Source organism: Ambystoma mexicanum, chromosome 13 (assembly GCF_040938575.1).
Source record: "Ambystoma mexicanum isolate Mex_15411 chromosome 13, UKY_AmexF1_1, whole genome shotgun sequence".
NCBI classification, from domain to species: domain Eukaryota; kingdom Metazoa; phylum Chordata; class Amphibia; order Caudata; family Ambystomatidae; genus Ambystoma; species Ambystoma mexicanum.
This window is the reverse complement of record NC_090938.1, coordinates 291968785-291981342: the sequence shown is the minus strand read 5'-3', so window position 1 is coordinate 291981342 and position 12558 is coordinate 291968785.

Below are 12558 nucleotides of genomic sequence, written 5' to 3'. Positions count from 1 at the left end.
TAGGTTTGGTATTAGAAGCATTGAGATATCACATCTCATGCTATAGGAAGGGTCTCGGGATTGGAATGGGAAGGAGTTGGATATCACATCTCATGTTATTGGAAGGATCTCAGGTTTGGTATTAGAAGCATTGAGATATCACATCTCATGCTATCGGAAGGGTCTTAGGTTTGGTATAAGCATTGAGATATCACATCTCTGCTATCGGAAGGGTCTCAGGATTGGAATGGGAAGGATTTGGATATCATAATTCATGTTATAGGAAGGGTCTCAGGTTTGGTATTAGAAGCATTGAGATATCACATCTCATGCTATAGGAAGGGTCTCAGGATTGGAATGGGAAGGACTTGGATATCACATCTCATGTTATAGGAAGGGTCTCAGGTTTGGTATTAGAAGCATTGAGATATCACATCTCATGCTATAGGAAGGGTCTCAGGAATGGAATGGGAAGGACTTGGATATCACATCTCATGATAAAGGAAGGGTCTAAGGTTTGGAAGGGGAAGGATTTGGATATCACATCTCATGTTATTGGACCGGTCTCAGGTTTGGTATTAGAAGCATTGAGATATCAAGTCTCATGGTATAGGACGGGAGTTTGATATCACATCTCATGCCATGGTATGGGTCTCAGGTTTTGTAGAAGCATTGGTATATCACATCTCATGCTATCGGAAGGGTATCAGGATTGGATTTGGAAGGAGTTGGATATCCCATCTCATGCTATAGGAAGGGTCTCAGGTTGGAATAGAAGGAGTTGGATATCACATCTCATGTTATAGGAAGGGTCTCAGGATTGGAATGGGAAGGACTTGGATATCACATCTCATGCTGTAGGAAGGGTCTCAGGTTTGGAAAAGGAAGGAGTTGGATATCACATTTCATGTTAGAGGTAGGATCTCAGGTTTGGTATTAGAGGCATTGAGATATCAGATCTCATGCTATCAGAAGGGTATCAGGATTGGAATGGGAAGGAGTTGGATATCACATCTCATGCTAAAGGGAGGGTCTCAGGTTTGGAATGGGAAGGATTTGGATATCACATCTCATGTTATAGGAAGGACCTTAGGTTTGGTATTAGAAGCATTGAGATATCACATCTCATGCTATAGGAAGGGTCTCAGGATTGGAATGGGAAGGAGTTGGATATCACATCTCATGTTATAGGAAGGATCTCAGGTTTGGTATTAGAAGCATTGAGATATCACATCTCATGCTATAGGAAGGGTCTCAGGATTGGAATGGGAAGGAGTTGGATATCACATCTCATGCTATGGGAAGGGTCTCAGGTTTGGTATAAGCATTGAAATATCACATCTCTGCTATCGGAAGGGTCTCAGGATTGGAATGGGAGGAGCTATATATCACATCTCATGCTAAAGGAAGGGTCTCAGGTTTGGAAGGGGAAGGATTTGGATATCACATCACATGTTATAGGACGGGTCTCAGGTTTGGTATTAGAAGCATTGTGATATCACATCTCATGCTATAGGATGTGTCTCAGGATTGGAATGGGAAGGAGTTGGATATCACATCTCATGCTATAGGAAGGGTTTCAGGTTTGGTAGAAGCATTGAGATATCACATCTCATGCTATAGGAAGAGTCTCAGGTTTGGGAAGGGAAGGATTTGGATTTCACATCTCATGTTATAGGATGGTTCTCATGTTTGGTTTTTGAAGCATTGAGATATCACATCTCATGCTATCGGAAGGGTCTCAGGTTTGGAATGGGAAGGAGTTGGATATCACATCTCATGTTATAGGAAGGGTCTCAGGTTTGGAATGGGAAGGAGTTGGATATGACATCTCTTGTTATAGGGAGGGTCTCAGGATTTGAATGGTAAGGAGTTGGATATCACATCTCATGCTATAGGAAGGGTCTCAGGTTGGAATGGGAAGGAGTTGGATATCACATCTCATGTTATATACAGGAAGGGTCTCAGGATTGGAATGGGAAGGATTTGGATATCACATCTCTTGCTATAGGAAAGGTCTCAGGTTTTTTATTAGAAACATTGAGATATCACATCTCATGCTATAGGAAGGGTTTTAGGATTGGAATGGGAAGTATTTGGATATCACATCTCATGCTAAAGGAAGGGTCTCAGGTTTGGAAGGGGAAGGATTTGGATATCACATCTCATCCAATAGGAAGGGTCTCAGGTTTGGAATGGGAAGGAATTGGATATCACATCTCATGTTATAGGAAGGGTCTCAGGTTTTTTATTAGAAACATTTACAGGTATTACTGGAAACATACGGAGGGGGCCGTCAGCCAACTTAGTGGGCATCAGAGTAGCTCTGGCAACTTCCTCTGAGTCTACCAAGGTAGAATCCACTACAGTGCGACTGCACCCACTATCCCTAAGAGCTGGAGTATCCACTCCATTGATCAGCACACTGTCTTTAAAGTAGTGCTTGGTATTATCCGGAATCCTAGCATAAGCCTCTGCGACTTTAGGCTCCCAGGAACCCAGGGACACTAAAACTACCTCAGCCTCTATTCCGCTGGGAAATGAGTCTGAGGCTCCTGTAATCTCTTCTTCCTCGTAGGAGGAGAAGGCCAGATTAGCGGAGTGGACCCCCAAAGGTCTAACCTTACAATGGGGATCCCCCTTCACATGGTCAGTTGCTCCACAAGAAAAACAAGCCCCAGTGGGTCTGTTTACGTAGGGAGGCTTATTCTAACCAGAGTTCTGTTTCGGAGGCGAACCTCCACTACCCTGTGAGTTCTCTTGTGTCTTACCCTTGTTTTTCTTTTTGTGGCCCTTATGGGAAGAAGATTTAGCAGATTCCCCACCCTCCATATCTTTGGACTTTTTCCCTTCCTCCTGCTTACCAGGATGAGTTTTGTCCTTATGGGACACTCGATGTGACACCCATAAGTCTGCTGCAATGGCCAGCTTCTTAGGATCTATCTCCTTCGAATCGGCCAAATGCTGCTTAAGCTCCGGGGAAGAAGAAGCAAAAATGTGTTCCAGCATGACAAGATTTATCATGCCTTCGAAGGTAGAAACCTTATAACCTTCAACCCAGCCAGTTAAGTTTTTCAAAGATTCAGCGACATAAGATACCCAAGTACCACCTTCCTTTTTCTTATACTCTCGAAAACGCTTTAAATATTGGGCCGGAGTCTTCCCAAACTTTAAAATGAGAGTTTGCTTTAACATTGCGAAATCAGCCCGCTCAGCCTTCGACATTTCCATAATGGCACTACAGCCAGAATGGGGCAGTCTACTGAGCAACCACGCAATCTTATCAGCATTGTCAACTTCTTGAACCTCGCATGCATACTCAAACGCATTCAGCCAGTCCATAATGTCATTCCTTTCTTCATACACATTGAGCAGATCTTTCGGAAACCGTGGATGAGAGGAAGCCCCAGACCCATGTCTAGGACCCTTGGACCCATTTGCAACCTGAAGCTTGGCCAGTTCCAACTGGTGATCCCTGTCCTTCTGTTTTTCTGCCTGTTCGATTTTTAGTTTGGCTATGCTGAATTCAAGCTCCTGCTGCCTACACCGCAGCTCTTGCTTCTTGAATTCAAGCATAGCATCCCCATCAACACTGGCAGAGGAAACATTAGACATCTCGTCCTCCCTGTCCTCGTGGTCGCGATGGATCAGTGCAGCGGCAGAACCGTCGGTTCTACCAGTGAGAGCAGCCCCACCACCTTCTGCACTGTCCTCAGAAGCTATAGCGTCAAGCTGCGCTTCTTGCCACGCCACGATTCTCTGGATCATTTCCAATTTTGTGCCTTGAGAGGAAACACCTCTCTCCGCACACATCTTTTTCAGCGTTTCTGATTTGGAAGCATTTAAAGTTAACAAGGTATTTGTTTCCATACTGTTTGATAGGACTATGGCCTTTTTAAAGTTATACTACAACAATTCACTACGTGTACTGTTTGGAACAACCTGAAATGCCTTAGTTCGAGTGCAACACTGGATACCTTCAGTCGTATCCCACCGCTGTACACCAATTTGTTAAGACGGATTTCTGAACTCTGTCCTGGTGGCGCAGAAGTTCAGAAGGCCAACCTAATTACTTGGAACAGGGTAACCTCTGGACAAGCCAGACCAATCAAGGTAGCGATTGCGGCGGTCAAGACTAGGTCTCAAGAGGGGTGAGGGTGACTGAAAGCCCGCAATGAGCACACAAAGCAAGAGCGCTTACAAACTACTCCAAACAGTTGTTATATCAAAAATAGATACACATTTATTTTAAGGCCTTTAAAATAATGACCGTAGCGAGAAAATCACAATATCACAATACTAAACCAACACATACCATATCAACACAATATATATACAAATACACAGTCGCAAGCGTTTAAAGCACGAAATATGTAGTCCACCTGAAAGGAAAGGAAAACAGGCAGTGCGATAACGCTTTAGACTCAGTTCGCCTTCAGAGGCACCTAACTAGATGGAAGTCCGAGCCCTGCGAAGAGTGGAGCCTTGTGCTCAAAGTACCTGCCACGCCGGTGCCAACGGGCAAAAGGGGAAGCTCTTTGGAGGAAGTCAGGCAGTTCGGGTTAGTGCACAGCAGAAGGAGAACAGGTTCCGCAACTCAAGCGCAGCCTCCACAGCGGGCAGAAGCAGAGCGCGAGTACGGCAAAAGGGTGCTGTTTTTACACAGCAGGGAAAAGCAATGGGATACTGCAGGAGGGCGACCAGATCCTAGCTAAACTACTCACCGGTCCCCGAAGCAAGCAGACCCAGGCTTCTCCACGTTAGTTTCAGCAGCTGGCAGGTTCAGAAGAGCAGGGAACGCCTCGTAGTCGTGTAGAGCAAAAAGACGTCCCAATCGACGAAACCAGCACAGTTTGTTGCTGCAGCAGGACAACGGAGCGGCCGTGTGTATTCAAGCCAAATGTACACTCCTCCCTTCAGACCTGGGGACGCCAAGCGTACGAAGCGTGGGAGAGTGACAAGGACTCGAAATACAACACAACCTGGCGGCGGTTACAGAGCAGGACTCCCTTGTAAGCTGGTCAGTCAACTGGATGGCCCAGAGACACTTCCGAAGGCTTACTTGGCAGGAGAGGATGAAGTCGCCGGGAATAGCTGTTCCTGCTATTCCAAAGGTCGAAGCACCAGTACAGGCCTTCTGGTTCGATCCAAGGAGGAAAGGGTTTCACAGGACGACAGCAGTGAAAAGGAGGATTCCTTCAGCGGGTCACCAGCGATTCCTCGGTCCAGCCTCTTGGTTGCAGGATACTTGGCTCCTGTATTCCTTCGTTCGTGAGAACTCAGGAGATCGACATGGTAGTGGTGTTTCCAGCCCCCTCTTATCCACGGTTCCCTTCGCGCCAAAACGGAGGGGAGCCAATGGGAGATCCGCTCATCAACACACCAACATACGTGGACCAATCACGGACCACGGTGGTCCCAGGCATTCACACTACCCTAGACTCTCTGGCACCCAGGATGTGTATTGGGACCAGGCATCCCAGCCCACACCCTGGAGGCACACAAACGACATGTAGAAGCCCGCGAAAGCAACCACGTTTCACGGGAAAGTACATGCCCAAATAAGGAAGGCCCCGGGTCGCTCGACCTGGGGAAGGTGAAGGGAGCAAGACGGTCAGTGGACAGGACAAAGGAGCCTCGTGGTCTGGCCATTTTGGGAGCCAGGCCACTATTTTGGGTTCAGTGCGAAAAACGTGCTCAGAACCCCAAAAGGAGCTCAAAATAAACAAAACGATCGCTGCCACCATTCGAGTCCCTGAATGACTTGCACCGATCAAATACCATCCTAAAAGAGTATCTAGGGCCTGTAGAAGGCTAGAGACCCAAGAGAGCTGTAACTTAGCTTACAGTGCCCTCTTGTGTCATGTTGCACTAAAGCCGCAACATGATAGAAGAAACTACGGGAAACAGCGTTCCCCGGTACTGACTGTCTTAAGGGCATGTCAGTTTCCCCGTAAGAAAGGAGCAAAAGCCCAGAGGAGTGCGGCAGAAGGCTGCACTTCTCTGGCAAAGTCAAGAACAAGGTGAAAACAACAGCAAAAAGTTTAGGGGTTGCCACATGGAAGGAAAATTACCTACAATCACGAAATCGTTCCTAACACCCGATGCCTTCAAAACAACAAATGAGCTCCATAAGATTCACAGTGCTCAGAATGCTTTATAACACCCATTATTCAACTTAGAGCCGTAACCTGCTAGACGTATTGAAACGTGCTAAAAACTAGCAAAAACAGCTAGAAAGTGTTCGTTCCTCGCGTTTTGGTAAATGCTAATTCTGTTTCGTTTCCTGTTTGTAGTGTCCGTGCGTTAGTTCAGTTGAACCTGATGTTTTTAACCACTCGTCTCCCATACAAGGAGTATCAAAATGTACTTTGTTTACAGGCTGAAGGTATACTGCTGAAATCTTCAATGCATTATCAGCTATCCTGACTGTTCTGGAACGTGTATGTGACATCTGTTAATCCAGTCGTCCCTTCTAGTTTACAAGCTGCACTTTAGGAGCCCATTTGTTGATTTGAAGGTGGCGGGAAGAGGAGAGAAGGCAGGGAATACGCGTCTAAATCAGAGCTGGGAAGCGAGCACTTGAAACGCGAAACTGCAGTGAACAGGAAAGGAAAGAAAGAACGCCTCTGAGGAGGAACAGCGTCTAAATCAGAGAGCAGGGAAGCGAGTGTTTGCAACGCGAAACGATGCAGAGGGCGAGGATAGAAAGGAAGAACGCCTCTGAGGAGGAGCAACTGGATTAGCCTACTTTGGAGAAAACGGGATCACCAGGGGTGTGCAGCCTGTAAACTAGAAGTGACACATGGTGACTGGATTAACAGATGTCAAATACACATTCCAAAATAGTCATGAAAGCAGATAATGCATTGAAGATTTCAGCAGTATACCTACAGCCTGTAAACAAAGTACATTTTGATCCCCCTTGTATAGGAGACGAGTGGTTAAAAGCATCAGGTTCGACTGAACAAACGCACGGACACTGTACAAACAGGAAATGCAACAGAATTAGCATTTACAAAAATGCGAGGAAAGTACATTTTCTAGCTGTTTTTGCTAGTTTTTAGCACGTTTCAATACGTCTAGCGGGTTACGGCTATAAATTGAATAATGGGTTTTATAAAGCATTCTGAGCACTGTGTATCTTTTGGAGCTCATTTGTTGTTTTGAAGGCAGCGGGAAGAGGAGAAAAGGCAGGGAACTCGCGTCTAAATTAGAGGTCTGAGACCAGAAAATCCAGAGTAATCCCTGCAGTGTGTAGGGCCAGCGGCATGAAGAGTTGCAGATTTCGTTAGAGTCCAGGTCAGGAACATGTAGGTTAATGGAAGAAGGAAGCCGAAGAAGAGAGAGACGAGACAGCGAACAGGATCAATCCGGGAGCTAGGAGTGGTGAAAAGTTAGGAGATCTGAGTCTCAGGATTGGAAAGGGTTGGATATCACGTCATGCCATAGGAAGGGTCACAGGTTTGGTATTAGAAGCACTGAGATATCACATCTCATGCTATCGGAAGGGTCTCAGGATTGGAATGGGAAGGAGTTGATGTTAAGACGGATTTCTGAACTCTGTCCTGGTGGCGCAGAGGTTCAGAAGGCCAACCTAATTACTTGGAACAGGGTAACCTCTGGACAAGCCAGACCAATCAAGGTAGCGATCGCGGCGGTCAAGACTAGGTCTCAAGAGGGGTGAGGGTGACTGAAAGCCCACAGTGAGCACACAAAGCAAGAGCGCGTACAAACTACTCCAAACAGTTGTTTATATCAAAAATAGATACACATTTATTATAAGGCCTTGAAACTAATAACCACAGTAAAAGCAGCAATATACAACGATATTAAACCAACACATACACTATCCACCCAATATATATACAGAATACACAGTTTCACAGCATTAGCAGCACGAAATATGTTATCCACCTGCAGGGGAAGGAAAACAGGCAGTGCGAACCAATGCGAGTGATATGTCCGCCTTCTGAGGCCCCTAACTGGATGGTAGTCCAATCCCTACGAAGAGTGGAGCCTAGCGCTCAAAAGTACCTGCACACGCCGGTGCCAATGGGCAGAAGGTGAAGCTCTTCGGAGGACGTTGAACAGCTCTGTAGGGAGCTCTAATGAAGGAGAACACGGTCCGCGACTCTAGCGCAGCCTCCACTGTGAGGCAGAAGCAGGGCGCGAGTACGGACAAGGGGTGCTGTATTCACAGCGGGGAAAAGCAAAGGGCACTGCAGGAGGGCGACCAGATCCTAGCTAATCTACTCACCGGTCCCCGAAGCAAGCAGGCCCGAGCTTCTCCTCGATAGATGCAGCTTCTGGCAGGTTCTGAAGAGCAGGGAACGTCTCGTCGTCGTGCAGAGTAAAAAGACGTCCCGATCGAAGAAACAAGCACAGTTTTGTCGCCACAGCAGGGTAACGGAACGGCCGGGCGTATTCAAGCCAAACGAGCACCGCTCACCTCTAGCTTAGGACTGCTAAGCAAACGAAGCGTGTGAGCATGCCCCGGACTCAGAATACCACCCAACCTGTCGGCGATTACAGAGCAGGACTCCTTAGTAAGCTGGTCAGTCAACTGGATGGCCCAGAGACACTTCCGAAGGCTTACGGCAGGAGTTGATGAAGGTGCCGGGAATAGCTGGTCCTGCTATTCCAATAGGTCGAAGCGCCAGTACAGGCCTTCTTGTTCGATCTTAGGTGGAAAGGGCTTCACCGGACGACAGCAATGAGGAGCAGAAGTTCTTCAGGGGGTCACCAGCGATTCCTCGGTCCAGCCTTGTGTTCGCAGGATACTTGGCTCCTGTATCCCTGGGTTCGTAAGAACTCAGGAGATCGACATGGCAGTGGTGTTTCCAGCTCCCTCTTATCCACGGTTCCCTTCGCGCCAAAACGGAGGGGAGCCAATGGGAGATCCGCTCATCAACACACATACCATACGTGGACCAATCACGGACCACAGTGGTCCCAGGCATTCACACCACCCTAGACTCTCTGGCACCCAGGATGTGTATTGGGACCAGACAGCCCAGCCCACATCCTGGGGGCACTCAAACGACATGTAGAAGCCCGCGAAAGCAACCGTGTTTCGCGGGAAACTACATGCCCAAATAAGGAAGGCCCCGGGTCGCCTGACCCGGGGGAAGGTAAAGGGAGCAAGACGGACAGTGGACGAGACAAAGGAGCCTCGTGGTCCGGCCATTTTGGGTAGCCGGGCCACCCTTTTGTGTTCGCGGCAAAAAGGTGCTCAGAACGGCAAAAGGAGCTCAAAATAAACCAAATGATCGCTGCCACCAGCCCAGTCCCTGAATGACTTGCACCGATCCAAAAACCATCCTACAAGAGTGTCTAGGGTCTGTAGAAGGCTAGAGACCCAAGAGAGCTGTAACTTAGCTTACAGTGCCCTCTTGTGTCGTGTTGCACTAAAATGGCGACACGATAAAAGAAACTACGGGAAACAGCGTTCCCCGGTACTGACTGTCTTAAGGGCATGTCAGTTTCCCCGTAAGAAAGGAGCGAAAGCCCAGAGGAGTACGGCAGAAGGCTGCACTTCTCTGGCAAAGTCAAGAAACCAGGTTGAAAACAATAGCAAAAAGTTTAGGGGTTGCCACATGGAAGGAAAGTTCCCTACAATAACGAAATCTTTCCTAACACTCGCCCCTCCCAGACTATGGACAGGGGGAACTAATCCACCCCTGGATGAGTCTCTTGTTCAGGTCGGTAAAACATTCTGGACAACCCATCAGCATTGCTATGTTGGACACCTGGCCTATGCTCAATAGTGAAGTCGAAGCCTTGTAGACTTATGGACCACCTAAGCAACTTTGGATTCTCCCCCTTCATGTTCATTAGCCACTTTAACGGCTTATGGTCAGTCTGCACAGTGAAGTGGGTCCCATAGAGGTAGGGCCGCAGCTTCCTTAGGGCCCACACAACAGAGAAACATTCTTTCTCTACCGTGGACCATCTGAGCTCTCTGTCCTTAAGCTGGCGACTAATAAAACCGATAGGGTGTTCCTTACCCTTCTCATCTACTTGTGATAGTACAGCTCCTATCCCAGTGTCAGAGGCATCCGTCTGCACGATAAAAGGTCTTTGATAATCAGGGGCCCTGAGCACAGGGGCCTGGCACAAGGAGTCTTTCAAGCCATTGAAGGCCTTCTCACACTCGTCAGTCCAAGTTACCTTCTTGGGTTTCTTCGGAGTTGTGAGGGCAGTCAGAGGAGCAGCTATGGTGCCATAGTCTGCTACAAAATTGCGATAATAACCCGTGAGTCCTAAGAAGGCTCTCACTTGGGTTTGTGTAGTGGGGGTAGGCCAGTCTTGTACTGCTTGTACTTTACTGGGGAGAGGCTGTATCCTCCCTCCACCTACTTCATGTCCAAGGCAAACCACTGAGCCTTGTCCATTTTGGTGAGGGGCCACTCGGACACCCTCAAAAGAGCTTTCTGAAGGACTGCTTTGGAACAGGTCAGGGAGAGGTTCAGACTCCTCTTCCTCAACGTCTGAAGCCAATAGCAGTGCTGCGATTTCGCCGCTTGGGACGAAAGCCTTCAGTCTATTCATGTGAAACACTTTTGGAGCCTGTCCAGGCCTTCCAAGGTCCACTGAATAGTTAACCTCACCCAGGGGCTCCACCACTGGGTAAGGGCCTGACCATTTGTCCTGTAAAGCTCGAGGCCTTATGAGATTCATGATCAGGACTTGCTGACCAAGTGTAAAGTTGATGAGGGAAGCTTTCTGGTCGTGCCAATGTTTCACCAGCGCTTGCCCTGCCTTCAATTTATCACTGGCCAAGCCCATCAGAAGTACCATCTGTTTTCTGAGCCCTAGCACATAATCAACTACGTTGGTAGTAACAGGGGGAGTGGGCATCTCCCATCCCTCTTTGATGATGGCTAAGGGTCCCCGTACGGGATGACCGAACAGAAGTTCGAAGGGGCTGAAGCCAACACCCTCCTGTGGTACCTCTCGGTAGGCAAACAGTAAGCATGAAACAAGAAGATCCCATTTTCTTCTCTGAGGCTCCTCCAGAGCCCCAATCATGCTTTTTAACGTCCTGTTAAGACGCCCCCCCAGACCATCGGTCTGGGGGCGGTATGCAGAAGAGAACCTGTAGGTGACCCCACATTCTTTCCACATAGCCTGCCTATACTTCGACATAAAGTTGCTGCCCTCATCCGGCACAACTTCTTTAGGGAAGCCAACCCTAGTAAACATGCCGAGTAAAGCTTCTGCAACTGGCTTGGCAGTTACAGTTGTAAATGGGACGGCCTCAGGATACCTGGTTGCATGGTCGACCAGCACCAGGATAAACCTATTGCCTGAGGATGTTTGCGGGTCAAGGGGACCAACCAGGTCGATCCCTACCCTTTCAAATGGTACCCCCACAACTGGGAGTGGTACCAACGGAGCTTGGATTGTCGCACCAACCTTACCAGACAACTGGCAGGCGGCACAACTCCTGCAGTGACTTTCTACTTGCTCCCCCATCTTGGGCCAGTAGAAGTGCATAGATAACCTTTGCTTGGTCCTCTTCATACCAAGGTGACCAGCAAGGTGAACGACATGCGCCAACTGCAGGAGGAAGGGCCTAACAGCAAGGGAAACCACCAACCTCCTATGGTCTCCTTCTGTAGACTCTGTGGGCTCACTATACAGGAGTCCACCTTCCTGGTAAATCCTTTGCAACCCAGGAGGTTCACCCTCAAGCTGGGAGCAGGCCTGTCTCCTTAGGCCTTCCAGAGATGGGCACTCACGTTGGCCCTTACTGAAGTCGTCCCTATCAGGACCTCCTTCAACTAACAAGTCTTTTAGTTCAGGATGGTCGTTGGGGTCGAACACTTCAGGCATCGCCACCTCCTCGTCAGGCTCGGGCGATTGACCAACTCCCTCCACCGCAGTGGTAGGCGAGCTCGGGGGAATATTCTCTTTCCCCCGTCGGGACTTGTTGACTCCTTTCGCCTTGGGTTTCCCCTTCGGCTGGGGCGGCGTATTGGACTTGGCCAATGCTGCCCGTGCTTGAGACCGTGTGTAGGGTCTTTCGGCAGTGTCTCCTACGAGCCCTAGAGCTCTGAGATCATTGCCCAACAAGACCTTTCCCGGGACGTTTCTCTGAATGCTCACTGGAATCCTAACTGCTGTACCATTTAAAGTTAGATTAACAGGGATCACGGGAAACATACGGAGGGGGCCGTCAGCCAACTTAGTGGGCATCAGAGTAGCTCTGGCAACTTCCTCTGAGTCTACCAAGGTAGAATCCACTACAGTTCGACTGCACCCACTATCCCTAAGAGCTGGAGTATCCACTCCATTGATCAGCACACTGTCTTTAAAGTAGTGCTTGGTATTATCCGGAATCCTAGCATACGCCTCTGCGACTTTAGGCTCCCAGGAACCCAGGGACACTAAAACTACCTCAGCCTCTATTCCGCTGGGAAATGAGTCTGAGGAGAAGGATGCTCCTGTAATCTCTTCTTCCTCGTAGGAGGAGAAGGCCAGATTAGCGGAGTGGACCCCCAAAGGTCTAACCTTACAACGGGGATCCCCCTTCACATGGTCAGTTGCTCCACAAGAAAAACAAGCCCCAGT